At 35.4% G+C, this 27,850-nt stretch overlaps 1 protein-coding gene and 1 pseudogene across 6 annotated transcripts in view; one reads left to right on the top strand and one right to left on the bottom strand.

The window, feature by feature from the left end:
* Lrrc4c (leucine rich repeat containing 4C) overlaps positions 1-27,850 on the bottom strand; it is a 1,368,573-nt gene that overhangs the window by 496,057 nt on the left and 844,666 nt on the right.
* LOC148006519 (vacuolar protein sorting-associated protein 26C pseudogene) overlaps positions 9,947-27,850 on the top strand; it is a 75,995-nt pseudogene continuing 58,091 nt past the window's right edge.

The raw sequence follows: 27,850 nt of genomic DNA, 5'->3' as shown, positions 1-27,850 counted from the left end.
ATTTACTGATCAATATAAATTACAATTTCTCAGTTGGAAACATGGCAAGGCATGCACAGTTTCTGTAGAATTAGTATTCAGAGTCTGAGCTCTTGGGACAGGATGAACAGTGTAATTGCAGATAGAGATGTGCAAATGTATCCAACAAAGGGATGGTTTAGGAAGACTTGACAGAGGAAAGTATATATGGCCAGGAATGAAGTACCCATTCGGAAGAGTTATCTTTACGTTAAAAGCCTTAAAAATTATATATGATTTTAGCTATTATATAATAAATGACAGACAGACGGCATAAGCTAATAGTGCCTCTATAAGGAGTATATTTAGAAACTCCCATCATATGTACATAGACAAATATACAATTTCTTATATATACAAAAGCACAAGTTGCTAATTTTATATACATTGCTTATGTAAATTATTCATCTACTGATTTTGTGCATACATACATAAAAGGTAAAGGAAAAATTGTAGGCAATGTCAGAGGTATAGGCACTTGGTGATGTAGTGAAACTGTGCTGTCCTGAGATTTTGTTGTTCAGTTCTAATACTTAATTAACTGTGTATGTCTGGATAAAACAATTATTGTTTTGAAAAATCAGTTTACTTATGTGTTAAAGAACATTGCCACATATGATGCAGCTTAAAGAATTTCCTGAAAATGTTTCTCTGTCCATAAAAGACTTCAAGTAGCATAGGGGTGCATTTTCATTTGTGAATGTTCGATCACTTACATATTGAGACTGAAAACTCCTCAAACTGTTTAAAAATCCACGCCACTTCTGAATTAAAATTAAAGCCTAGTACCAATCAGATGTACTTAAATGTTTAAAACAATTTAAGTATGACTGAAGATGAGTCAAAGATAACTTTAGAACAAAATTCTATTTTGATTATGTAGATAAGAGCTTTTTCCTAGTTCATAACAAGAGCAAAGATGTGGAGCAAGCTATTTGCTGAAGCTTTGGAAGCTCAGTTAATATGTAGGTCACTTTCAACCTCATGTTCTTGGTCTGTTCTTCAGGCCTTCATGACCAGACTAGCATGTTGCACTGTGTATGATCCACTATAATAACATTTCTATTTAAATGACTTCAATGGCTGAGCAAGACAGAAAGGGCTAAATTTTTATCAACTATTTGCTATGGTCCCAGTTCTCCATTCTCCTGGGCTCATTATATATACCAGCTTATATAATCCTCATTACTGCCCTAGGAGGGAGGTAAAACAATCATTCTCAGTTTATAGCTGAGAAAACAAGAGCTCAGAGATACTGGGGACCTTGCCTTTCAGCACTACCAATACCTACACAGATCTAGTTTGAAACGTGTTTTCTCCCACAGTGCTCCCATGCCAGTTCCACTACACTGTGATGCTTCCCCTACTAGCACTCAAAAGGGAGAGCAGAAAGCAACGGCTCTTTGCTCACTAGAAGGCTACTATTCCTAGGTAGACATCCTACATGTTTCATTTTACTAAGCTCCCAGAATGGGATGGAGAAAGTGGCATGTTTTAAGATACATAAGGTAAAGGAATGCAAACACAATGTGAGAAGTGACCAGACATCTGACGCATGACAACTTCTGGCATATTCAGTCATGCAAATGAGTTATGAGCAATTTTCAAAACGAAAAGCAAATTTGTTCTCATTTACAGTATCTGTATTTGTATAGCTACACAATAAAATAAATAAACCCAAATCAGTTCACTTTAAACTGCCTAAAAATACTTAATAACACAATAGTTACTAAACATAACATTTGTACATATAGAACAAGGGATAAGAATAAGTTAAAATATTATAATATGTTTAACTGATATTTACACAGTATGGCTTTAATGAAAATGTGGTGTTTTGCTTGCACAGATGTTAGACTTTCTTAACCTATACTTAAACAGCTATACAACATTTTTTTCTGAATGTTCCCCTACAGTGACAGTGATGAAACATTCTTTGGGATTTGAAGAATCTTGTTTATAGTGCTTGGGAATAAGAAAGTTTAACCAAAGTTTAATCTTATAAATTTAGTAAAATTAGCATTAATTTATCATTAGTGATGGTGTTAGTCTTGTCAAGAAAATAGAGAGACTGCCTTGAGATCCTATAAAAATACTAGGGTGGTACTAAATGTGTCAATAGAGATTTTTCGACATCTAAAGCAAAGCCTAGTATAAGAATTGTACATCTAAAGCATGTCAGTGACCTTGACATGAACCAATAATCTTAGTCCTAAGAGTATGTGCCTTCAACCTTCTCCTTCTGTGTCCCTTCCTGTCTATCATCTCCCCTAAACTGTCAACTTCATCTTTCCTACAAACTGTTCCCTGTCTTTTCTTTTCTTTGATTTATTTACTCTCAGAAACATTCTTTGGTGAAATATATACATGATATTAAAGTATTAAAAGAGGCCAAAATATTTTAAAATCTTAAGTTGTCAGATTGTTGTTTTCTTTGTTTTTATGTTTCTCTTCCAGTTTTGAAAGCTGCCTTTGTTTTGGTTTTCTACTGACTCTTTGTAGGTAAAAGAAGGGCAAGAAGAAACAGACTACATATTTCTGCAATTCCATAAAGAGCAAAGTTACTAGCAGGCTGTTAAGAAATTTTAGTTCAAATAGAGGGAGACAAGGTGAGTATTGTCAAAAGAAGCAGAGGATCTTGGAACAAATCAGAGGAAGGACCACCTCTTTCTGTAGTGGAAGACTAGTAGCTAAGACCACAGGGTATATGAGACTGGTTGTGGAATACATTCAGCTCCAAAAGTTACATGCTTCTTCTCACTAAGTGTCTTGTGCTAGCCAATACAGGACAGAAACTGTTATCAGACATGAAAACACCGAGAATGTAGAGGCAAAAACAATTTGTCTCAGCACTTTGGATGGGTAGACAAAGACATTAAAGTAGTATCAATATGAAACTCTGAACCCATTTCACCAACCTTGGAAGGAGTCCTAAAGGACACAAAGCCTAACTGACCTATTCCCCTGGCAAATAGAAATCACACTTAAAATATTTGTTCAAATTTCATGAAAATCTAAAAGTTTTTATTCAGTGTCTAATTTTAACGAGACAGAATGGGTATGTCTATAAAAAACGGTTATATGTTTAAAAAATGAAGATGCCAACATGATATGGCTTAATGAACTTGGATACTAAGATTCACAGTTCTAAGTATGGTCACATTAAAAATCATCAGCTCAGGAATCACACTTGTCTGAATTATACTTACATTTAGGCAAGTTCTGGCTTTGAGATAAAGCTTTAAAAGAGACAATTACCATTGGGTTAGAGGGTTTTGGCTGGTTAGAATTCAATGTACTTGCCCTCACTGACTTTCTTCAAGGTTGTACAACATATTAGTCCACAAACCAATTGTTAGTCAAAACACAATGCTTCAATTCATCGAAGACAGCATGGTTTGGTTTGCTGGTAGCCCCTAGGTTCCTCTACAAATATGGCTGCTCTTAAATCAGTTCAACCATGCTGAAGTTAAATATCCTTGTCTTGTTTAAGTTTGTCTTTATAGCTTGACAATATCTATTTTCTTAGGCATGAATCCACTATAACTGTATTCACTACACACCATCATCTAAACCACGGATACTTAATTTGTATCAAATACAGCAATGTTGTATAAAAACAATATGAGAAACATACAAAAGGAAAAAAAGAAATCCATTGCCATCATGGGTTTCAATTATTTAAACTTCTTCAATACAGGAACAGAGCTTGCAAAGCAGCGAGAGCTGGAGAGAGTCATTGTCACTTAGATATTTGGCTTTCTACCTTTATCAGAGTTGAATTGTCAAAGCAGCAAAACACTGTGCCTTTTGTCTTAGCTAATCGAACTTTTACATAGCTATGTAGCAGTGGGGAAAAAGGATTTTCAATAAAATAAGTAAAGGCTCATATAAGCGAAAGTAGCCAAAAATGTCCATAATTTTATCTCTGAAAACATGGCATAGCTGTCAATTGGAGTTCAGGAGAAACACAGAATCTAAGTGTCACTGTGGTAAAGTTACATTCCTTGAATTCTGAGGGTCTTTTTCACAGTTTTAGGTACATAGCCTAAAAAAGTGAACCATTTTCATTTGTGGCTCTCAGTCTTTTTACTAATTTTTCCTTTGAAATTGATGAGATACTCAGAGAGAATGGACCTCACAGGACATGCAAAACTAGTTATTTAGAGTCAGACTCTGTGTCTATTTCTTGGTGAGATTTAGAAAGCATCACTTTCTCTTTCTTCCCATGACCAAGAAGAAATTGGAAATCATGTTTGAATATCCTTCTGGTGGGCTAGCTTCCTTTTCAGTCACACTGAATTTTTAAGTCAACCAGGAAAGGACTAAGACATGGCTCTTATTCTCAGACGCAAAATAATGACTAAGATTAAAAACAAACAAATGAATAAACCAAAAACAAGCTTTACCATATCAGTCATTTATTTGGGGTATGATGAAGCATTCAAGTGTGAATACACATGTCAAAAGGAAAATGCTATTATACAGTCACTGACAAAACACTAAGAGAGTGCTTGACACATAATAAACATTTAAACACATCAGGTACTAAATGCCACATGAAAAATAAGTCCTGATGAGCTTTACGATCGCTATCAAGTCCACTGTGATACTTTGCACTGTCTCTTTACTGACTTGAATCTAATATCTCTGTCAATGTTAATTCTATTTATCTTAGTCCAATCAAATATATACCCAAAGATAATCGTTTTATTTAATATATTAAATAATAAAAGCTACTTTCATATATTTACATAGAATTTTTTTCACACTGCACTCTTTAGTTAATTTCTTAACTGTAAACTGTGTTATTTCTAATAAATGCATTCTTTCTTTGTAGCTTTATTTAAATTTGAACAAAAAGCTTGCTAGGGTGCTTGTTCCAGCATGAAGAGAGGTACATGCAGTGAAAATGACTGTAGAACGATTCTTCAGCATCCATTTTGCTCTGAATTTGTGAAGTTGGGATGCTGGGCAGGTATTGACAAGAAAATGAACACAGGATGCAGTCTCATCTCTAAAAGATGAGAACACACTGGGGAGAAATCAAAACGAGGATAGTACTGGATCTCATCCAGGCTTCACAACAACATTCAAACCTTTCAAGGGACATGGATGGATGGCTGCATATATTTCTAATACTGCCTATGATGTCCCGTTATTGTATTTTGATGGCAGTGCTGGATTTCCCCATGTATGTAGAAGGCACAGGGCTAAAGACAGTCATCTGTAAAACTTTTGCCTCACCACCCACAGCTCTTCAGTTAGATGGAAGTTTGAGCTTAAATATCCCCTTAGGGAAGTCTTCTTTTGAGTCTTTTTTTTCTCAGCTTCCCTCTTGCTAGTATCCAGCAAAGTATCTTTTCTTATTTCTTATCATGTTCCTGATTCTTTGAAGTAGACTTATACCATCTATTTATGTGGTATGTTGGTCACTGTTTGCTTTCTACACAAGTATGAATAGCAGATGGTGTCAGAGGGGATTTTATGGAGACGTGTCCTTTCTGTAATGGATTTTAGCATAGAGCATGAGTGTGACTAATGTCTATTGGAATGAATAGTATGTGAATAAATGATGGTGAATGGAAGGGACAGGAAAGATTGACATGAAAGCAAGATAAATTCATTAAAGTATCGGAACACGTGAGAGTTTATAAGAAAACAACAGTTGTCTAATGTGCCGTATGTGAACACATTTGGCCACAAGGGAAACTGTTTTAGATAAATGAATATCTATGTGCAGTAGAGATGGGAGCAAAACATGCCAGCCTTTATGATACGTTTCTAAATGAATAGTTTTGATGATGACTTAAAAATGTCAGGGCCAATGTATTTTAGTCCAGTAGAAAATGCTCAACACAGGTTGTATGTCTGTATATATTATGGAAAGTGAATCAGAAATGGCATCAAAGAAACCCCACATTTAAGATCCACTTCCATAGCTCTTGAGCATTTGGACTCAATCTTTGAACTTTATAGGCACTCAGTGGTCACATTGTTAGTTATCTTCTGTATTGCTATAACCAAATACCTTATCGGGTACAAAATGACAGAGGAGGATTTACTTTGTCTGACAATAGAGTGGCTTTCAGTCTATAATTTAAGTAGTTTTGTTTAATGCAGCCAAAGGCCTGGAAACAGTGTTAGTTCACATCATGGTAAATCTGGAAATAGTGAGTTGGGCCAGATTCAGAACTGTATAGCACTTTCAAATCTATTTTTGTGGCTCATTTTGTTTATCTAAACAAACCATAGTCACCAAAAGCTTTCTGCCTTCTGGAATACCACCTTCATCTTGGGATCATACATTCAAAGTCTTGAACTTATTGGACACATTACATGTCTAACCATAACAGGCACTAGCCCAGATATTTACTTAGCAATGTATTCTGGTCTAGGTACTGTTAAATCATTTAGAATTATAATGAATTTTTGATCCTGATAAAACTTTTGAGGTAATTTTTATTCCCTTTAAGTATATACCTAAGTTATACAGAGGATACATCACATTCAAAGGTGACATGAGAATTTATATTATCCCTTAAGTATGCTTCAATACTAAATGATATGTGCAATAATTTAATTAATAAGCATTTCCCAGGAAGACAAGGCTAGATGTCGAGACAATGGTTTACCTCCTATTTCTTCAACTAGTGTATGGTATCCCCTAGGAGGTTTATGGCTATATCGAGGAACAATGTGCCAGTAAATCCATAGCATTCTATGGGAAAAATATCTTTATTACATGCCTTCTGGATATTTCAAATGTCCAAAATTCAGAAAAAGATGTGTTCATTCCATCTAAGGATGACATTGTACCATGTCACACATTGCAAGAACAGTTTGTATTACCTATGATTAAATAAGAAAGCTAGGCAATACCAAAAAGTTCTTATTTGGTTTTTCACTGTATCATATTACGTAGAAATAGAAAACTGAAACCAGGTCAAAAAATAGATTAAAACTAACACTATTTCTGTTATTAAAATGCGGATTAATTTTCTTTGCTACTCCCACTTGAAGAGGACTATTAATTGCTTTCTGATTATATTGGCAGTTTTATTCCAATGTGGCCTTTCCTCTCTTAGAGGTCAGTCTTTCTAAAAAGTTGTCTTCAAAAGTTAGGCTTAGGACAAAACATATAATGGTACCAATCTAAGTTAATTCTTCATCACTTCAGTAACCATAAAATCCCCAATGTCTAATTCACTTAGTTTATAAATGATTTATTCTTTGTTCTTCATCGAAAATCTTCCATTCCCATCAATCATGTATCTTTTCTCTTTTTTTCATTTTTAATTGGTTATCTCACGTATTTACATGTCGAAAGTTATCCCCCTTCCCAGTTTCCCATCCACAAGCCACCATCCCCTCCTCCCTCCCTGGTGCCTCTATGAGGGGTGCTTCCTCAACCACCTACCCACTCCTGCTTAGTGTTCCCCTATCCTGCTTCATCAAGCCTCCACAAGACCAAAGGACTCCCCTCCCAGTGATGCTAAATAAAGCAATCCTCTGCTACATATCCTGCTGGAGCCATGGTTACCTCCTGTGTACTATTTTGTTTGTGGTTTAGTCTCTGGGAGCTTTTGGGTGTCTGGTTAGTTGACATTGTTGTTCTTCCTATGAGGTTGTAGGTTCATCTCCTAGAGTCCTTGCCCAAACTTCCCCATTTGATTCCCCACACTAAGTCCAATGTTTGGCCGTGTACATCTGCATCTATATTGGTCCATCTCTGGCAGAGTCTCTCTGGGCAGAGCTATAGCAGGCTCTTGTCAATCGTGCATCTTTAGTCACCCATGATATATTTTTTCACCTCTAAACATCTAGTATTTTAATTTTTTCTTGCTGAGTGTTCCCTTCTTAACAGTCTGAATTCAGTTACTACGTACTTTCTTAGTCACATGATCCCTTCTCTACTGTCATGTATACAACAAGCCATTTTTCTTTATTGGTTTTGCCCTCATCATTAATTCTCCTGTGGAGTCAGTTTATGCATGGGTGGCCCAGTCATGTCTACTGGGGACAGTAAAGTCTTAAAGCTAGCACAGTTTCAGGACAAAGATCCAGCAAAGCTGAGCCGAATGATGCAGTCCAGTTCCATGCTTCCGGGAGGACAGAAGGACTTTTAATATTTATAGAACTTGGGGATATCTTATTATAAATCACTTACATATTCCCAAGAATTCTCTTTTTAAGCTTCCTCAGGAAAGTCCTGAGCACACTACCTTTCCCTCTTTTAGGGAGATATCCTTATCTGACCTTACTTGAAGGTCTTCCTTACACTTTGGGGATTGTGACGCAAACAACAATGCCAAAACATCTCTTTATATGTCTCTGAATACAGATACTCTTACAACATTTGTTCCTGTACTATTCAGGACCAAGTAAACTGAAATTCAGAACTAAGTAAACATTAAAAGTTAAGGAAGAATTGGTGGGTTACAGAAGTTGGGAGCAGATCATGTTAAAAGCTGTTTCTTGCTATATACTGCGCCTGATTCATTCCTTCTTCCATAACTCTTTATCTTCTGTGTGACACCTGGACATTGCTGAGTCTGCCCTCACACACACATGGGTATTAGTGTGTATATAATACCTATGCCCGCAGTGCTGAACTTCTGATTTAAATGATCTGCCATTAAGTTATAAATCAGACCCCCATTGAAGGAATCTTAGAAAGGACTGAAAGAGCTTGAAGGGGCTCGAGACCCCATATGAACAACAATGCCAACCAACCAGAGCTTCCAGGGACTAACCCACTACCTAAAGACTATACATGGACTGACCCTGGGCTCCAACTGCATAGGTAGCAATGAATATCCTAGTAAGAGCACCAGTGGAAGGGGAAGCCCTGGGTCCTGCTAAGACTGAACCCCCAGAGAACTAGATTGTTGGGGGGAGGGCGGTAAGGAGGGGAGGATGGGGAGGGGAACACCCATTTAGAAGGGAGGGGGAGGGGCTAGGAGGATGTTGGCCGGGAAACCGGGAAAGGGAATAACAATCGAAATGTAAATAAGAAATACCCAAGTTAATAAAGATGAAAAAAATCATACTTAGTAGAAAAATAAATGATCAGGTGGTTACTGATAATCAACCATGTTCAGAAACCACTCCGTTGACACAGTGAACTATTTTGCTTTAATGCTTTTTTTTCAGCTTCTCATCATTAGCATTTTCACCAACATCATTTCACCATTTCCTACATCAACACAATTCCCTTGATACAAAGATTCATGTTAAATCTATCAAGTAAATCATAGACACTTAAAGTTTTTGTTTTATGAATATGATGCAACTTACTTAAAAGGACTATTAAAGGGAAGCCTGGTGGTAAGTGGGGCGGAAGCAGAGCCAAGTCTGGTGGTACAGACCTGTAACCCAAATAGTTTGAAGATGGAGGCAAGAGAAATGCAAATCAGTGTCTTCCTGTTTTACAAAATGAGGTCAAAGATACTATGGGACTCTCAGTGAAACTCTTAAGAAACAAAAACTAAAAATTGAAGGCTAGGAATAGAGTTCAGTCATCATGCCCTTGGCTAGTGGGCTATGGCTCTCCATTCTATCACAAGTACAAAGAAATCCTACTAAATAATTCATAATGCATATTTCCTTTCATAGTAATGTACGCTTAACATCCTTTATGCTTTAAACAACTGAAATCCTACGGCATTTGACTATTGCTTATTCTATACTGAAATATAAAATTACACATAGCTATGAGAGAACAAACTTTGGGGAACTTTTCAAGGACCTTTATTTCTCTCGCCTGCTGGTCTGAGAAAATATTTTATCAGGTACAAATATTGTGTGTTCCTTCTTGATAAACTCATTTGAAATCCCAGTTGGAGACATGTGTTCTGGAGAACTTGGATACAGGTGAAGATACACGTGTGCAAATTGTGTCCATGAGAAAACAACCAAAGTGAAAATGAGTGCTACTTTCCAAAAGTCCTGGTACTGTGAGCCAAAGAGTAAGTACTCTGATGGCAACGTGCAAAGTTTGTTGTTTTCCTCCGTCTTACGTTACTGAAAAATTAAAAAGTGAAAGAAATAGCCAAGGAGATAAAAAGAGAACAAAAGCATCAAGTGTTGAGAATTGGTCCAGTGCTGTTATGTATTCAAAAGCTACTGGACCCACTAATTGGTTGACCTACCGCTCCACCCCATGAGCAGATCCTCAAGTGATACTATGTAAATCTTATTCCCCAATTTAAAATTATTGATTAAAACTGTGGTTTCAGCCAGGAGAGAATAAAAGAAGAAAGGAAAAAGAGGGTAGGAGGAGAGAAAGAAGAATGAAGCAGGAAGAAGAGAAAGAGCAAGAGGTCACCATTATATGGATGAGTAAGGAGCACTTGCCTGAGGGAAATTTGCCCCAACCACAGACCAGACTGCTTTAGAAGAAGTAACTGAAGCAAGACCAAAGAGCAAGCATTTGGGAAGTAGGCTGGGAATTAAGAGTATAGTGAATAGAAAACTAGATTGGTAATCCCCCAGTCATTTTGCAAGAGCTGATTAAAGAAATCCATAGGACTTTGCCATGGTTATTGGGGGTCTGGCCATGTAGTATTAATAACTAATAGAATTTATTAAAATCCATTTATAATCAAGAGAGAGACAGACAGAGAGGCAGAAAGATATAGACAGGTACAGACAGACAGAGAAAGAGACAGAGAGAAAGAAGTCCACATGAATAGGTAGTTGAAAGGCAAAATAATAATAATAATAATATAATAATAATAATAATAATAATAATAAAGTATTAAGATTAAGACCTCACTCCATTATGTGGATTTTAAAGTTAAATTTTAATAAACTTTATAATAAGTCCACTATATTTTGTTTTGATCATGATGTTTTTGACAAAGAATCATAATCTGTTCATCACTTTAATGGTATCTTGGAAATCTTATATCAATAGTCACGTATGGTATTCAATTGGATTTCATAAATTAGACCAACATCATGACACTATAACTTCTGTTTTTAGAATTTCAATAAATGATTGGAAGGCATAAACATTTAGAACTTACTATGGGTATAGAATTGTTATCCACACGAGAATAATTTTGAACATAGTTCTCACCCTGATTCTTGTAGGGATAGACCTAATCGTGTACCAAAGCAATGAAAAGGTAAGGTTGTTCCATACGTACAGTGGAAGAGTTACCAGGAAAGTTTGTGGAATGTGCTTAGTATATGTATACAAAAAAAAATGCACAAAAAATGTGCTATTTCCTAAGCATTACACTAACACAGGTGACAACTGACATCATTTCTCTCTCCTTTTAACTTTCCTTTAATTAATTTAAAAATTCAGTTCCTATGTATTTATGTCACTGATTGCTATAAGAAAAATTAAGAAGTGTAGAAAATGGGGGCTGGGGATTTAGCTCAGTGGTAGAGCGCTTACCTAGGAAGCACAAGGCCCTGGGTTCGGTCCCCAGCTCCGAAAAAAAGAACCAAAAAAAAAAAAAAAAAAGAAGTGTAGAAAATAGCAAAGATGCATGTCGTAACCAGGGCACCCCTTGTGAACAAACTTCTATTCGTAGGAAAATTTCAGGGTACACTATTGCTTGTCATTTACATAATCACACTTGTCTGAGAAGTTTTTTTTTAAGTTAACCACAAGTATTGATTATATTTTTGATAGGTATTTCTTAAATTTGACCTGTCTAGTCGTCTGTTTGACCTGTAACTTCTAAGAACAAACAAACAAACAAAAAACAATACTTAGACACAATTTAAAATTAAAGAAAATACAATGGAACAGTGGCAAAAGGCAGCTGGGGTTACCTACAGGATACAAGGAGGAGAGATTCTTGTAAATCCTGGTTATCTAAGTTACTCCCTGGATCCAAATGGTAAAGAAAAGAATCTACTCCAGTAAGCTGCCCTATAAACACACAAATCCATAGGTATATAAGTGTCCCCCCACATCTGCATGCCTACGTACATGCAGTGTATCTTTAAAAGACAGTCTTAATATCTTTTTATTTGAGTGAAGATCTGGTTATCAAGACACTAAAGTCATTCAAAATAAAGAACATGATTGATGGGTTTGATGGTAACCCCTTACCAAACAATAATTTTGCATGCTTCGGTTACATGCTATTAAAAAGGTAATCTGGAACTGATATAGAATCTTCTTGACAGTTAGAGAACCCTTATAGTGTGAGAAGATGCTATTCAGGCTACCAGTGGAAAAGAATTATCAACCGCTTTACCACACTATGAATCCTGAGAAAACAAGAATGACCTAAGAGGTGCCTTTTAGTGTAATAGTGGAATGTTAGTTGTATGTATAACCAACTATTTTTCTGGTTGTATTTGAGACTTATCTTTTTGTAGAGAACTCCAATCCAGCCTTTATAAGAGAAGCTTCCTTTTGCATTTTGGTTATTACAGAAAAACACAATTAGCCAAAGTTCTAAGAATAACTAAGTGGGACAATTATTACATCAGTCCCTCCAGAGCTTAGGGAACATCTTTTAAAAAGGGGTAAATATGTTGTAAGAACAAAAGTAAGCAAAGATGTCAGCAAAACGTTTATCTCCCTGGCCTGATGTGGCCATTGTATCCAAGAACTCAATGTGGCTACTATTAGAAACATAAGGCATACAAGATTAAGCTTGTCAACATTCATCACCAATGGAGGAGTGTTCATGAGGCCTCATTATTTCCAAAGAACATTTGGCAGTGTTTGGAGTATAAGTGTCATATTCTTAAGTTTTGTAGCTGTTAATAGGCTGTCTTTGAACCAGTAGATAACACTCCATTTTCATGTAGAAAACCCTAATTAAGCTCCGTGGTTAAGCAGTGAAAGGCAAAATAAGAGAAGAAAGTCCTAAAAAGGAGAATGGGGAGGGAAAATGACTAAAATTAATTACTTAAATGTATAAAGTACTGAAATAAAATAAAGACCAGAGGAAGAAAAATATAAAGACGAACACAGTTAGTGGGTAGAGAGAGTGGGAAATAGAAAGAGGGCAGATGAGTGTGAGAACGATTACTAGTGGTGCAGACGAATCCTCAGAGTATCAAGTTTGTCATTATAGTATCACAAAGCCACTGGTGCTCAAGCCTTTTCCTAAAACAGTGCAGCAGCAATAGTGTTTGATAATTACTAAAGAAATCATCATTTCTAGATTGATATGTGTGTTGAAGTGCATTGCTGAGCACCTGCCAAAGCAGGCATTAAAAGAATCACGTTCTGCCAAAATCTTCTTCCTGTGCTTCAGTCACATCTGAGGACCAACTGCTCTGGCGTCTATCCTAACATTCAAGTTAGTTTAATTCCCGGAAACATTACACACAAGGTGTGCAGACACTAACTGGGAATGCTAATGTAGAAAATCCAGTATCTTAGTAGGTTTTATAGAAAAAATGAGGTTTCTGAGCTGAACAGACTTGGCTAAATATCAGCACAGACTTGTGAGCACTTAGGAATTTTGTGCAGCTTGCGTGCACTCCAATTCTCTACCACATGGTGAAAAACAGAACGAAGTAAATTACCTTTGATGAGTTCTTTCATTGTATAGCACCAAAGAAACTTTTGCTAATAGTTAATTTAGTTAAAATCTCGATATATTTTTTTACATGTGATTAGGATAATCCCAAACCAGGGAATTTACAGTGAACTGAATGCTGAAATTGGAGGGTGGTGGCTTCTAACGGAAAAAAAAAACAAGAAAGTTATAGAAAAGAATAAAATTAAATAAATATTCTGAAAAGCAACAGAACTTATTCTGCATGAAGTCCCCATGTACGTACTAACAGTGATAATACATGTACAGATATATTAGCTGATACATGTCTGAATCGTAAGTGTACTAACATAGAATTATTATGAATTGAATATTTCTATGTATTTTTCACACACTTTCTAATCAGACATACAAATATGGAAGTAAAATAACCGTATCTAATCATGAGTCACTAACTAGAAACTAAGAAATTCAATGCTAGTTTGAGAGTTAACTTGAACATTTATTAAAATGATTTTTGTGATGATATATTTTAAAACATGCATAGGGTGTTTTAAATATACATAGATTGAACACACCTCACTATTCTCAGCTGTCATTGCTATATATCATATTATCATATTTTTAGTTCTGGTAGATTGGATTTAATTTCAGCTCATGTATCTTTTCTATTCTATGTCTTTCTAGAAGGCCAGAAGTTAGAATCACTAAAGCTATCATTTTCAGCTGAAAACATTTCCACAGTTTCTCAAATACAAACTCATTAACATGATAGTAGAGTGCACAGAGCTGTGATTTGTGATAAAACAAGGTCTGGAATGATTTTTACACTCCTTGGTGTTGTAATTGTAACTTTGGAGTTACACGTGTGAAATTAAGAGTTAAAATGATAATAGTGTAAAACAAAGTGATGAAAAGAAACTGTTTTCATATAAAACAAACCTAGAATTGTTGTCAATGGACTAATCTTCAACTTCAAGAGGAAACTAATAGAGTGTAATGATAAGGAGGAGTAGAGGAAAGAAGGATGGGTGCGATTGAGGAAAGAGGTAGAGAAAAGCAAAGGAAAGGACTGAAACTGTGTTCCATATTCTGGCTCCTGGGGAGCTTGCAATGGCCTAGTTTCTCTACCTCCTGCTTTGAAATATGCAGAGGATCTAGTTTGATCTGATTATCTGCTAAAGGATGATAGTCCAAACATCTGGATGGGTTGCTATTTCTCCATGACACTACAGCAAAGACCAGGTATAAGTTTCTGGGCTTTTTAATAATGAATAAAGATTAATAAAGCATATGTCCCACATCTGGCATTTTTAGGAGGACATGAAGTTGTGAAACAACTGATTCCTTTCTCTGGTTTCAGGACCACTTATGATACCTGAAGTATTTTCAAAGCCTAGGAGCCAGTGAGGGCATCATGACGTTAGATTCTAAAAGAGATATTTTCACTATAAAGTGATTTAAATGAGAATGGCACCCACTGGTTTCTATGCTTGAATACTTGATCCACACTTGGTGGAATTGATTGGAAAGGATTTTATGTAGATTTATTGGATGTGATGTTTGGCTAGGGGAGGTCCTTGCCATTCTATGTGCTTACTCTGTGTTCTGCATTGTGGACTAGGATGTGAACTATTAGTTCATCCTAATGACAAACTTTTACTTCACCATCAAAGACTAAATGCTCTAAAACCATTAAGCTAATTAAATGTTTTTATATAAGTTGCCTTGGTCATGAAACGTTATCACAGAAATAGAAAAATAACTAAAAAACATACTACTGCATCTATTGCAGCTTTATTTGCAATATGCAGGAGGAATAACAAGTTACATGTAAAGTTTTACATTAACAGATGTAACAAACAAAAAACTACCATTACCTACATACAGAATGGAAGGATAACATCTCATTATACCTTTGTGAAGAAATTAAGAAATTCAAGATTTGATACACCTAAAAGGTTAAATAGTGATTATCTGATGCCAGTGATAAACAGGAAATGAAGTGTTGACGTTAGGTAGTACAACTCTGGAAGTGTTTCCTACTACACTGAGTGTGTGATAAACAACCCTCTATTACACACTGAGGGATCTGAGTAGCGAGTTCATATTATATGATTGTTTATTAGCACAACTTAATAAACAACATTAATATGTACTGAAAAGAAAATTTAATGTTTCTTTAGTAAGTTTTATATGGATTTATGAATATAAAACAAGAGTATTTTAAGATTGGAGGTTTTCATACAGATGAAATTTTGCAGGCATGCAGGCCTATAAAACATATAAGCGGACATTTATACATGTAGCATTTATCATTTCATACATTTTTCTGGTTATGTTAAAATTTTCTTAACATGTAGGATTTCACATGAAAATCTAGCTGGCAATGTCTCATAATTGCCTAGAATTTTCTAGCTATACATTTGCATAATTCCTCAGTTGATCAGACAATGGGACGTATTGTCTAGCCCCTAGATATGGGGCTCCATTTGAAGTCCATTCTGAACCCCTTTACAATAAAAAGCTTGAATTTATTGCTTTGATCTCTAACTACATGGCTGGTAGGTGTGGCGTCTGGGTCTGGTTCTTTGTTTAAAAAAGTTACATCACACCTGTATTATCCACATCCAGAATGACTACAGGATCCTAAGTGAATTTGCTGAAAACACACAAACACAGGAGAGACCTGTTACCTTTTATTCCTACAGGTTTTTCAGAAAATTAAGTAATGCTGAATTAGAAATGTAATTTGTATGATGGACTGAAACAATTGAAATTGTATTTAAGTGAAAATTTTCAATAGTACATTGGAAATTTTAAGTAACATAAGTTACACAGAAAAATATAACTCACTTTAAATTTTAAAATTTACTTATTTTCTTGGCTCACAGAAACATGTTGGATATTTGAGAACTCTTTGGATGTCTCAAATTGTTGGGCTCATAGGCGTTCTACGTGACACTCAAATTATTCTTAAAATATGTTATAATAATACCCACATGAATCTATACTAAAAGAAGCTGGATCTAGTGATACCCTCCTATAATACCAGCATTTGGATGCCCAAAACTGGGAGATAAGGAATTTGGAGCCAGACTGGGGTGTGTATCATGAATTGTCTTCTTATGCAAGACAGTGACAACCTGTCTCTACCAAAACTCAAAACCAAAGAAAAAGAAATAAACTAAAAGCAAAACTGAAACATGAAGTTCCGTCTGTCTTCTAAATCTGCTAATTTTGCTTTTCTTATGTATAAACAAATATTACCCCCATACCCCCCACCCCCATCTCCTTGTATGTGTATCTTTCTGCCTTTCTTGGTCTAGTTTGCCATGCAAACTAATTTAGTGCCACCAACCTACAACCATAAAGGCCGTACAAGGCCACAGCTTTCTGTGGCACCCTATGAAGCACAGAAGATTGTTCTCTCATGAATGCAACCCCATGAGTTGGACAAGTTTAAAAACACATGAAGCTTCTCTAAGGTACTAATTTGTACAGTCCAGGGTATTCTATATTGTTGAGAGATCTACGAAGAACCACTCGTCATTTATAAAAATAACTTGTGCCTCATGTCCTTCCTACTCAAGCTTTGTAAGGCAGCAATGACATCTAAGAGACCTGCATTTGCAGTTTTCTTAATCACAGCAAGTCAACTCAGAATGGGGGTGGAGGCATCTGGACATTCTATTATGCCTTCTACTGGGGAAGTGTTGGTCCATTTACATATCAATGTACCCTTAAAATTACTTTCCTTTTATGACACTTAAGTGGTTATGCTTATTTCTAATTGTCAATAGTTAATGGATGAGGTTGATAACATTAACTATGCTTCATTTCAAGTCTGCAAAGGAAGGGTTTTGCAAATACTTGTATGAAGGTAGTGTTAGAGCTGAAGACCACAGATCTACAGTTGCTACTGCTCCATGGCTGTGCTAAAGTCAGACACATGTTCTAACTAAGTCAAATATGCTACTCTCAAATAACTTACCACTTCATCAGTATGTCTCTTCCTTTCATAGTTGTCCCAGCTATTACTCTAAAGAGGATTGAGCTCAATTCCTGAGCCCAGTTCCCTACATCAAATCCCAATTCTTGTAATTGCATTCTTAAATTTGTCCAAGTCTTTCCCCGGTGACTCAGTTTGCTCTCTGGTGCTTCTCTATTTCTCAACCGGCCCATTGAGTAACAGGAAGGAGGAACTCCTTAAACAATGTGGCCTGCCTGCCCGAAATATCCTTGATTATTTTTAAAGATCTGTCCTTCCTTCCTTCCTTCCTTCCTTCCTTTGTTCGTTCGTTCGTTCGTTCGTTCGTTCCTTCCTTCCTTCCTTCCTTCCTTCCTTTGTTCCTTCCTTCCTTCCTTCCTCCCTTCCTTCCTTCCTTCCTTCCTTCCTTTGTTCCTTCCTTCCTTCCTTCCTTCCTTCCTTCCTTCCTTCCTTCCTTCTTTTTGTAAGGCATATGATCTTGTTAAATTTGATAGCATATGGCTTGGTAGATGAATGAACACTTGAAATATTTTGGTACACCTCTTTCACAGTCAAGGGGTCTCAAATTTGAATGATAAATATTATAGCTATCTTTTTTTCAGAAATCTTATAAATTATAATGTATAACCACCTGAGCAACCTGGAAGCTTTTGTAAAATGTTCTTTTCCTTGCCAGATATATGATGAACTATAGCTTTGAAATTACTATCACTCTTATTTTTACTTTTTCCTCCAACACTGGCCAAATCACTGACATTCTACCCAGCACATGCACTGGGTAGAAAAATGTCTGTTAGAAATTTTAGAATGTAATAGCGGACATAAAATGACCTTTGCAGGGCTTATTAGCTAGTTTAAGATGTGTTAATACAAGACCAAACATGATCTGGAAGATACAAAGGCATGTCCAGGGATAATGACATATGAGTATGAGGTCACAGGTATGAGGAATATTGTTTCTAGCCAAAGTTCCAAAGATTGCTGACAAACACCAGAAGAAGCTAGGGGATGGTTCACAGATTTTCACCTATTAATAACCCATTAATATTAACTACTTGGACATCCAAATTCTAGTATCATTAGATAAATGTCATATTTTTTGAAACCTCCCTTTCCATCATGATCTCTATAGCCTACCTAGAAAAAATACTTATAAACTGCACAATCCTAAGTTGTTGCACAGAAAAGCTAAACATTGTTTAGGTTTAAACACATTATCTAACACCACTGACACCCAAAAGCAACTGACAGCCAGCTGTTTCTCTCAAGCCATTGCTGCACCTTCTTGAAAACTGATTGGTCACCATAACATCTTACTTTGTGAGCAAGCTGTTCTCCCTGCTCCTCAGATCCCATGACATCACCTTCCATATATTAACTGCTTATGGGTTGAAAGTCAATGTATTGTCATAGAAATAGCTACGTTCTATGTCAGGATCTGTCACTGAATGACTATGTAAACTTTAAGAATGTAGGTAGCATTCTGAGGCAAATAGCCCATCCTCAATTGGTCAAACAGCTTGTGTCTAAGTAAAACAACTAAAGTATCATTCCTCATTAAGAGATCCATGCTCAATATCTTTGGTAGATCACATCAATCTTTTTAAAATGGAATAGCCAGCAACTCACAATGCTTGTAAACTATACACTCCAGAAATGTGTTCTCAACAATTCTTTTATCCCTCGATGTTTGCAAGAATACGGGTACACATCATCTGTCATTTTTAAAATTCACCCTCTAGCTCTTCAGTCCTTCTGACTTAGTAAAAGTTTCTCCAACATCGTATAATTGGATTTTGCCCTCCACTACTCTTTCCACTTTAATGTGGGTCACCTAGTATTTAACTTTGCCTCTTTAAGCATTAAGTTTCCTCTTAAGATGCGAGCTATTGAATAGAAATGTACATTTCCCAGTAAAGAAAACATTCAGCATTCTGTAATGGCTCAGTAACTCTCTTTCACCTGTCCTCTTCCACATGTTTCCTCAGTGTTCAGGGTGAAGTATTGCAGGATGCTAAGGAGGTGTCAGGATGTGTTTACTCAATTCTTCAGATGCTGCATATTATTAAGTGCAAGCAGTTGGTACTTTTTCAAAAAGAGTCACTGTTGCAGGCATATTAGCTAACAAATGAAAAAGTCCATAATGTTCATAACATCTTCAGATGCGAAATATTACAGTTTAAAGGAAAACATACGTGAAAGGAAAGGAAATAGCCAGCTGATAGCAGAACCAATTCTGCAGTGGCCCTGTGCCTCATAGCCGTGCTGCATATCCAGCTCCTGTAATCTGCTTTTGCATTTAAAGGAAATAAAAGAAATTTCTCAGTGTGACCTCCTCTATGTCTTCCATCCCATTTTATGTTCTAGTAAAAAACAATCCAAATTGACTACCTGACTAGGTAGTGGTGTGGAAGAACTTTATAAATAGAAATAGAGAATCATTTCTTCTGAGCAGTCCTTTTAGACCTCCGTTAAACTTCTCTGAGGCATAAGTGACTCTTCTGCAGCTACAAGGTAGAATGGGAAGGGCACTAAAGCCTTTTATAGTTTTCTGGAAGATTGTGATTTAATTGATACAATATAGGAATTATTAAAGGTTCACATTTTATTAAAAAATAAACCTGTTCAAAATGATCTTCATTTTAAAGAAGGAAATAGAAAGGTACAACTACAAATTAAATGATAAAGAATTATAAAAATGTATGGGTGTATCTGTGTAATGAACTCTGGAGTTGAATGAATTGTGTCTCCTGTCAGGCACCGTGGGGGTGGTGCTTAAGATACACCCAGCTAACTGTGACTTCACAAACAGGGATGCTGCCTTCCTGTATTAAACATCGACAATTTAAGAACCATTGTTGCAGCCATCGTGAGGATGCTCACAGCTCACATCATTCCCTCTTATTGTAGTGGACTTTCACTAATATCCAAGACTTCGCATTAGAAAATAAGAGAGTGCATAAGCTAACATGTCCTCAGTTTTCGACTATATGTGAAGGGATAGAGTGTCTAGAAGAAAGTTTTTACTTTTTGTCCTTTGTTACTTTTATTTTTTTTATTATTTTTTGTTGGATAATTTTTGTTTGCATTCCAAATGTTATTCCCTTTCCCGGTTTCCCGGATATAAGCCCACAATCCCATCCCCTTCCTTTTCTTCTATAAGAGTGTGTTTTGCATGTTTGTGTTTTTCAGTTAAATAGATGATGACTAGAATATCTAAATACTTCAAAATGTTATCAACCAAACCAAGCCTTAATAATGCCATATTTCTATCCTCTCCCTTTCTTTCTGGTTTTATTTTCTTCTAGGAATCACAGTAATATATCATAAACAATCTCCTAAAAACTTTGTTTTTTTTCTTATAAAGGAAAGGCAGTAAAAATAGCTGATAATTTTTCATCTTTACTTAATTCCATTTAATGAATTATATTTTTATCCAAAAGATGCTCTAATGTTTGTAGGTCACTGCCAGATACTTTATTTATGCTACAATATTTATTTAACATGAAATACATTTTTAAAGGAATTCATTTATTGACATTTTATGGGAAAGGAGCTATAGAGAAAGGCAATTCAGAAAATAAACAAGATTATATTAATACCTTCCTTAATCACTGAAATTCCTCTAATGAACAACATATAATATTATTTTTAGTTTGTCATCTTTAGTCACCATAGTGTCAAGCACAGTTTCTTTTTTTTCCCCTTTTCACACTGAAGCACAGTTTCTAATGAACAATATTGTTTTCTTTTTGCTTGGAAACCACAATAAGTGCCTTACAAACTGACAAAGCTTACCAAAGTGCTTAAAACTCATTCTTTTTGTAAATGAAGAAGGGGAAAATATTTATGCATTTTGAAAGCTATCATTTTGTTTAGCACTGTACCCCATTTTAATAGGGTTATTTGATTCTCTGGAGTCTAACTTCTTGAATTCTTTGTATATATTGGATATTAGCCCACTATTGAATGTAGGATTCATAAGGATCTTCCCCCCCTAAAAAAAAAAACACAACTCATTCTTTTCTGTGTTTTTAGTTTTATTTAGTAACGCATAATTGTTAATGCAAAGGTTAGCACATTCACTCAAAATTGTGGAGCCCCTACAAAGAAAATGCTCCTAGATGTCTCACCATTGAACAAAATTTTAGAATTAAACTCAGACTATACAGATTCAAAACTCTTATTTGAGAGTCACTGGGAAGATTGTTATGTGTTCTTATTTTGTTGTTGTTACTGTTGTTTATCTTGGAATTTTTGATAATACAGAAGGATTAGTATTAGGTTAAGTGACTGTCTTAAGTGCTTATATTTGAGACATTCTTTAATTCTTTGGTTCCCCATAAATAGTATCAAAAACCTGGATTAAAATCTTATGAGAGGAAACAATGACTTTACAGTTCGTAATGACCCGTTATTCAAATGCTTAGATTTGGTGAAGAATGCCAAGTTGCCATCCAGGTTCAATATCTGTGCCACTTGAGCATTAGTGGTCAATTATGATATGTTTAAATTATTTTTGACTTGGTGATTTCTTACGATATGCCAGTAAAATTCAAACATTCTATTTCTATGCCAGTAAGATAAGGGTGTCTATTTTTCTAAGTCCTGATTTTCCTTGACCAATAAAGAACAAATTTGACTAGAAGCTATAGTGTATCTTGAATACTTGTGGATCTAGCACAACATGAGTTTTCTGGAACATTAATAACAAATTATTACCATGAAATTAAAATTATAAGACCTGAGCCAAACCTGGCATCCACAAACCATGAGGCAGAATAAATGACCCTCACATTTGAATTTAAGTCTTTTAAATTCAAATCTCTAGTTTTCTTCTTTTAGCATAAGCTCTTTAAAGTCACACATACTAAAGCATATAATTCTTGGAGGCAATAATAAATTCAAATAACTATCATAACACTAGTAGTATCAAAAATTTTAGTTACCATTGAATGTATTCCAAGTATCACAAAATAAACTTGTTTCATGTATACACAGGAAGATATAATGTTAGCATTCTTATACTTCATTGTAGATAAGTAAAGAAAATATGTTTTGAATTATATATAAAGTAACATTGCTAGTAATTGCCATAGGTGATCATTTACATTACATGCACGTTTTACCTACATAGCTTATCCTGTTAACAACTGCCTTAGAGTGTAAACAATTCTCAGGAAAAAAGAGGCTATTTTAGTTTAGCTCCATCTCACTTGAAAGTACTCTAAGATTGTTGAGCTACTGTGAGCCACAGAATTTAAATTCACCAATTTTTTTTCTCATTTTCTTGCTCTCTTTGAGCATTTTACTCAAACAGCTAAAGTCTCTGAAGAGGAGACATATCATTCCATGGGATTTAAATCTAGTCATCTCTACTTTCAAACACAGTCTGTAGTAGGTCCACTCAAATTCTCTCCACTCTATAAATCTTTTGAAGCTCCTCTTCTCTTTAAATGAACTGTTTCCTTTTCCTCTCAAGTAGTGTTCTTTAGAAGACCTTCTCTATCTTCATTAACCCAATTTAAGATCAAAATAGCAGCCATTATGCTCCTACTGAAACACAAATGAATTGTTTCTCCAAAATTTCACTAAAAAGTGATAAACCGTTTCCAATGAGGATCTCAGTTCCCTCCTCGTCATGTCTCTTGTCATCCACTCATGTATCTAAACACAGCTTCAGATACACACAGCTTTTATACATTCTTGAGTAAAATCCCATTGATTCCTAGATGTTCTTATGCTAGAATAGTAACTGGTAAGATATCCCAATGACTTGCTCCCTAGCCTTTATCTTTGATATCATCTCCTCAGACAAATATTTTCTCACTATTCCATACAAAATTGCAATCCTGAAAATTGTTCTGACCTCATTTATTTTGAGTCACAGCAAAATGTTATGCTGTTTCACTGAGCAATTTTATCTATGGCACCTACTCATAATTAAGCCTCATAAGGAACATTGTGGCTATTTAATTCCTAGCATGTATGCATTGATTGGCACAGCTTACCTTCAATAGGGATTTGACAAACAAACAAATGCATATGTGAATAAAAATAACTCTCATCTGCCCAGCATGGTACCATCTCCTGATGCTGTTCTCTTTTCCTTGGGCCAGGTACTGAATATCTAAGAGGTCTAAAAATATAAGACTCGTGCATATGCCTTTTTTCAACATCCTTTGAGATCCAAAACTGATCCTAATAGCCATCATCCTTACCCATTTATATAATATTTCCTCTTGGTCATTAGTAATTTCTAGAAATCATTTTGTTCCAGTGCCAGCAATTCAGCACTTTCTACTTAAGACATGTTAAATATCTTTGCTATAGGTACTCTTTATTAAAATGACACATCAATAAATGATTTCTTTAACTTGAAAGTATGTATAGCTTTCTTTTTCTTCGTGTAAGAACAATATTTCTTGTTCTGTCTAGTCCTCTCTTTACTCTTTTTAATGTTAACTCAGTTTCATTTGTTTGTTTGTTTTGCCCTATACTATGAGTAAGCCTTCAAAATACTGAATAACTGTAAACATTTATCCATTTATTTTTGGTGTGTACACAGTTGACTTGAGTTGGCCCATGAATGCTGCCTGTGGAAACAGAAAGTCAGGGGAATATAGCTTCTTGTCTTGTTTTTCCATTCAGCAGTTAGATGTTAAGATGTTCAAACATTCCTCTTTCTTTTCTTTCTTTCTTTCTTTCTTTTTTTTTTTCGGAGCTGGGGAACGAACCAAGGGCCTTGCAGTTGCTAGGCAAGCGCTCTACCACTGAGTTAAATCCCCAACCCCATCAAACATTCCTCTTAATGACAAATCCTCAGAACATACCAGAATCTAATACTTTTCTGATAAAATAGAATACAGGTCTATTTCAAATCACACAATCAGCATTGAACAAAGAGGTATTTCAGTATGATAATGATATCATAATCTATTTAGTGACATATAGAATTTAAATTTTGTTAGATAGATAGATAGATAGACAGACAGACAGACAGACAGACAGACAGACAGACAGACAGACAGATAGATAGATAGATAGATAGATAGATAGATAGATAGATAGATAAAACAAGGACCCTCCAAAACTCTCTATGTTCATATGAGAATCAGACCTGCTAAGAAGTCTGATGACATTAGAGAGTTACAGAAGTTCTCAAGAAAACAAATGATTTTGAAACTAGACAGTAGTTTCTGGTAAAGGGTTAATTTTATGGTAGCCATGTTAAAAGAATTGTATTTAAAGGGATAAGAATTTCAAAAGTTCAGACCATGGATTGAGATTTAACTCAACTTCTTGTATTATAAGACTGAAGAAGCAATCTTTTAAGCACTTAGTCTTTTCTTGTAAATAAACTAAGGGTGATGGTACCATGCATATTCGTAATATTGTTACTAAAACCCTTTAGATGTCTTTTATGAAATACATACTGTGGAAGTCGCATATTGTCAGCTGAGCAGTAGTGATTTGATAATAGTAGCATCATTGATTATCATAAACAAGAAAGTAGGAAACAGAGCATTTCAGGAAAAAAAATGTATTTCAGTTGCTACTCTCCACAGCTTTCAATGAAAAAAAATTTTTTTCTAAAAGATGTTTTAGAAAACCCTTGGAAGAATTTTAGATACTTCTATTAAGTCAGAAAAATGTTTTAAATTGCATCTTCTGAAGCCAGAACTCAAGCTCCTGTAACTCAAGCTCCCTGGGTCCAAAAAGTTCGGCTTTTAGTGGGAATTTGGACTTACATACAGACATCAACATATATACACAGTAGAAAATAAAGCAAAATTACATCTGCAGCTAAGTCTGGGCAATATACTTAGACAATTATATTTATATAATGTAAATATTTATATGAAAAAGCAGAACACCATGCATACCATTAACAGAAGACAAAAAATTCCATTTATAGCTTACTTGTGACTTGGATAAATATTGTCCTGCTGGAGCAATAATGCAAAATGATAAGAAGTAACTGAAATCTTAATATTCTTCTTAAATATTTGACTAACTCATATGGTGCCCCTTATTAAATAATAAAGCAAATTGTTATTTCATTTTAACATGTAAAATAAGAATAATAAGAGTTGATTTTAATAAAACTGCAAAGTCAGTTCTTGTATTCTTGAATAATAATCTCTCATTCACATGTCATTGCTGGTAATCAACATGGATTCTGTGAAATGTAAATTGCTTTTAGTCGTTATTTTCACTTCACATAATATTATTGTCAAGGAGTTGCTGCAATACCTCATAATCCAGCCACCCAATGCTTACAAGGAATTTCTGATCCATGTGAGCACTCATTCCATTATTTTGCTGTTTTTCGCTACACTTATTTCTCATCCTATCCTACCCAATTTAACGCTTTGCTTACATCAACAAACTATGTTTTATGGACGTCAAAGTAACTTTTAAAAATAACTCCAGGTGCATGTGCCTCCAGAGACAGATCTTGTGATGGCATAAGTGGACATAAGTTTCTTTTCACTTGCATCAGTATAGTTAGATTAAAAAATAAAAATGGAATTAATTGGAAGTGGTAACCCAGCATGTCTCTTCACTGTCACTGTTTTTCTGTTTTCTCTTTCCCTTTTCCTCTCTTCCACCACCCCATACCATGGCCCTTTGATTACTTTTCTCCTGCTCAATATCCCTTCGTCCCTTCTTTCATTTTTCTTTTCTCCTTCATTCCTTCCTTTTCTCCTATCTTCTTTCATTCTAATCTTTTTTCTTTTCCTTTCCTAGTTCCTCTGTTTGTCCCTCTCTCCCTCCCTTCCTCTATTCCTCTCTCCTTCCTTCCAAGCTTTTCTTCCTTCCTTATTTACTGTTTTTGTGGATTCCTCCTGCCACCCATCCTCAATATGACACACCATGCGAGCTTATTGTTCAGTAAGACAAAGTTGATTTACATCATGTATGTTATGTATCCATTTGTAGTTTTTATTTTAAATACAGAACATTAGAGAGGTTAAATTTATTGTCCAACTCAGGCAAATTTACATTTGATCAACCTGGGATTCTCACTACAGAGCCACTGCAAACTGGGGCTTAATATATTCAGTCATGAACAGATCTTTCATTACATTCACTGAAACACAGCCTAATTCAGTACAGTTGCTTGCTTCACAGACTCTCGAATGAACTCTGGCTATAATGACCAAAGTGATCTTAATGTTCCTACCTATGTCTCCTACTTCCAAGCTATTTCACTTTGTAATGGCCTGGAAGATATTCACCACAGAAAGAGGAACTTTCAATAGCCATAGTCCACTCATGAATACACTCATTTTTCTTGGAGGCACAGTTTCTGTGCATTTCGAACCAGGGGAATTTAAAAGAAATTTCATTTCTGTGTGTAATTCTTCATTGTGAAATAATAATGGCATAAAATATTAAATGTAATCCCCTAAAAAGGAAAGAGATGAACCCCCTCTGGTTTCTATGGAGAGTAACAGGAGAATTTTCTGACTTCACTGATCCATTCTCTAAATGTTTGACATGAATGTTCCACTGTGGAGAGCAGATTTGGATTCCACTCTGAAATGAGCTAAAATATCTCACCCCTGTCTGATGGACATTTTTGGACCATTTCCGTAGCTTAAAATTGAGATGGATCTATATGATTTGAATATGTGGGAAGTTAAATTGCAGTAGAGTGATGCTTAGTGCCTTAAGACCTAGATTCTCTTAAGACTGCTAGTGAGGCAAGCATCTGCTCCCTAGTAAATGCTGGAATGGCTGAGGTCAAGAATCTCTTTGAAATGAGTTCAAGACACCACATTACTGTCCTTAACACGTGATCAGTAATTATTATGACATCATATGGCTGCAAAGTGGGACAATCAATCACTTTTCTTGAGACCTTTGAGTCCACGTCTCCTTCCAGGATACGGCCGCATTCATATGAGAGAGTACAGAATATTGTAACTCCCTTCCATTCTGTCAATTATAACTAAGTTTTTTCAAATACATGATAAGCTGTTTGAGGATTATCTAAAGACAGCAAAGGTCCAGTTACCAAATGTCTTTGAAATAGCATTGTATGTATGTTACCCAGAATAGGAAGTTATTTCATTAGTCTGCCACTGCTTAATGGATTTTGTTCTCTGTTGCTTACTAATTCTGTCCTCCATATGAAGTTTATTTACCCTGAAATTTATCTTTATAAAATTTAGTGGCCCATATTATATTATCAGACATTACTAGTAATGTTAAACCTTGTAACTAGTGTTTAATTCATGCCTCTAGTCAAACTGTTTTATTTAATGTAATGCCATCTATTTGAGGTCATTGCTATCATCATTTCAACAAAGAGAAACATACAGTCCAGAAAAACTATGTGACT

This window comes from Rattus norvegicus, chromosome 3, assembly GCF_021556685.1.
Source record: "Rattus norvegicus strain SHRSP/BbbUtx chromosome 3, alternate assembly SHRSP_T2T, whole genome shotgun sequence".
In the NCBI taxonomy this organism is placed as follows: Eukaryota; Metazoa; Chordata; class Mammalia; order Rodentia; family Muridae; genus Rattus; species Rattus norvegicus.
This window is presented reverse-complemented; position numbering and strand designations above follow the sequence as displayed.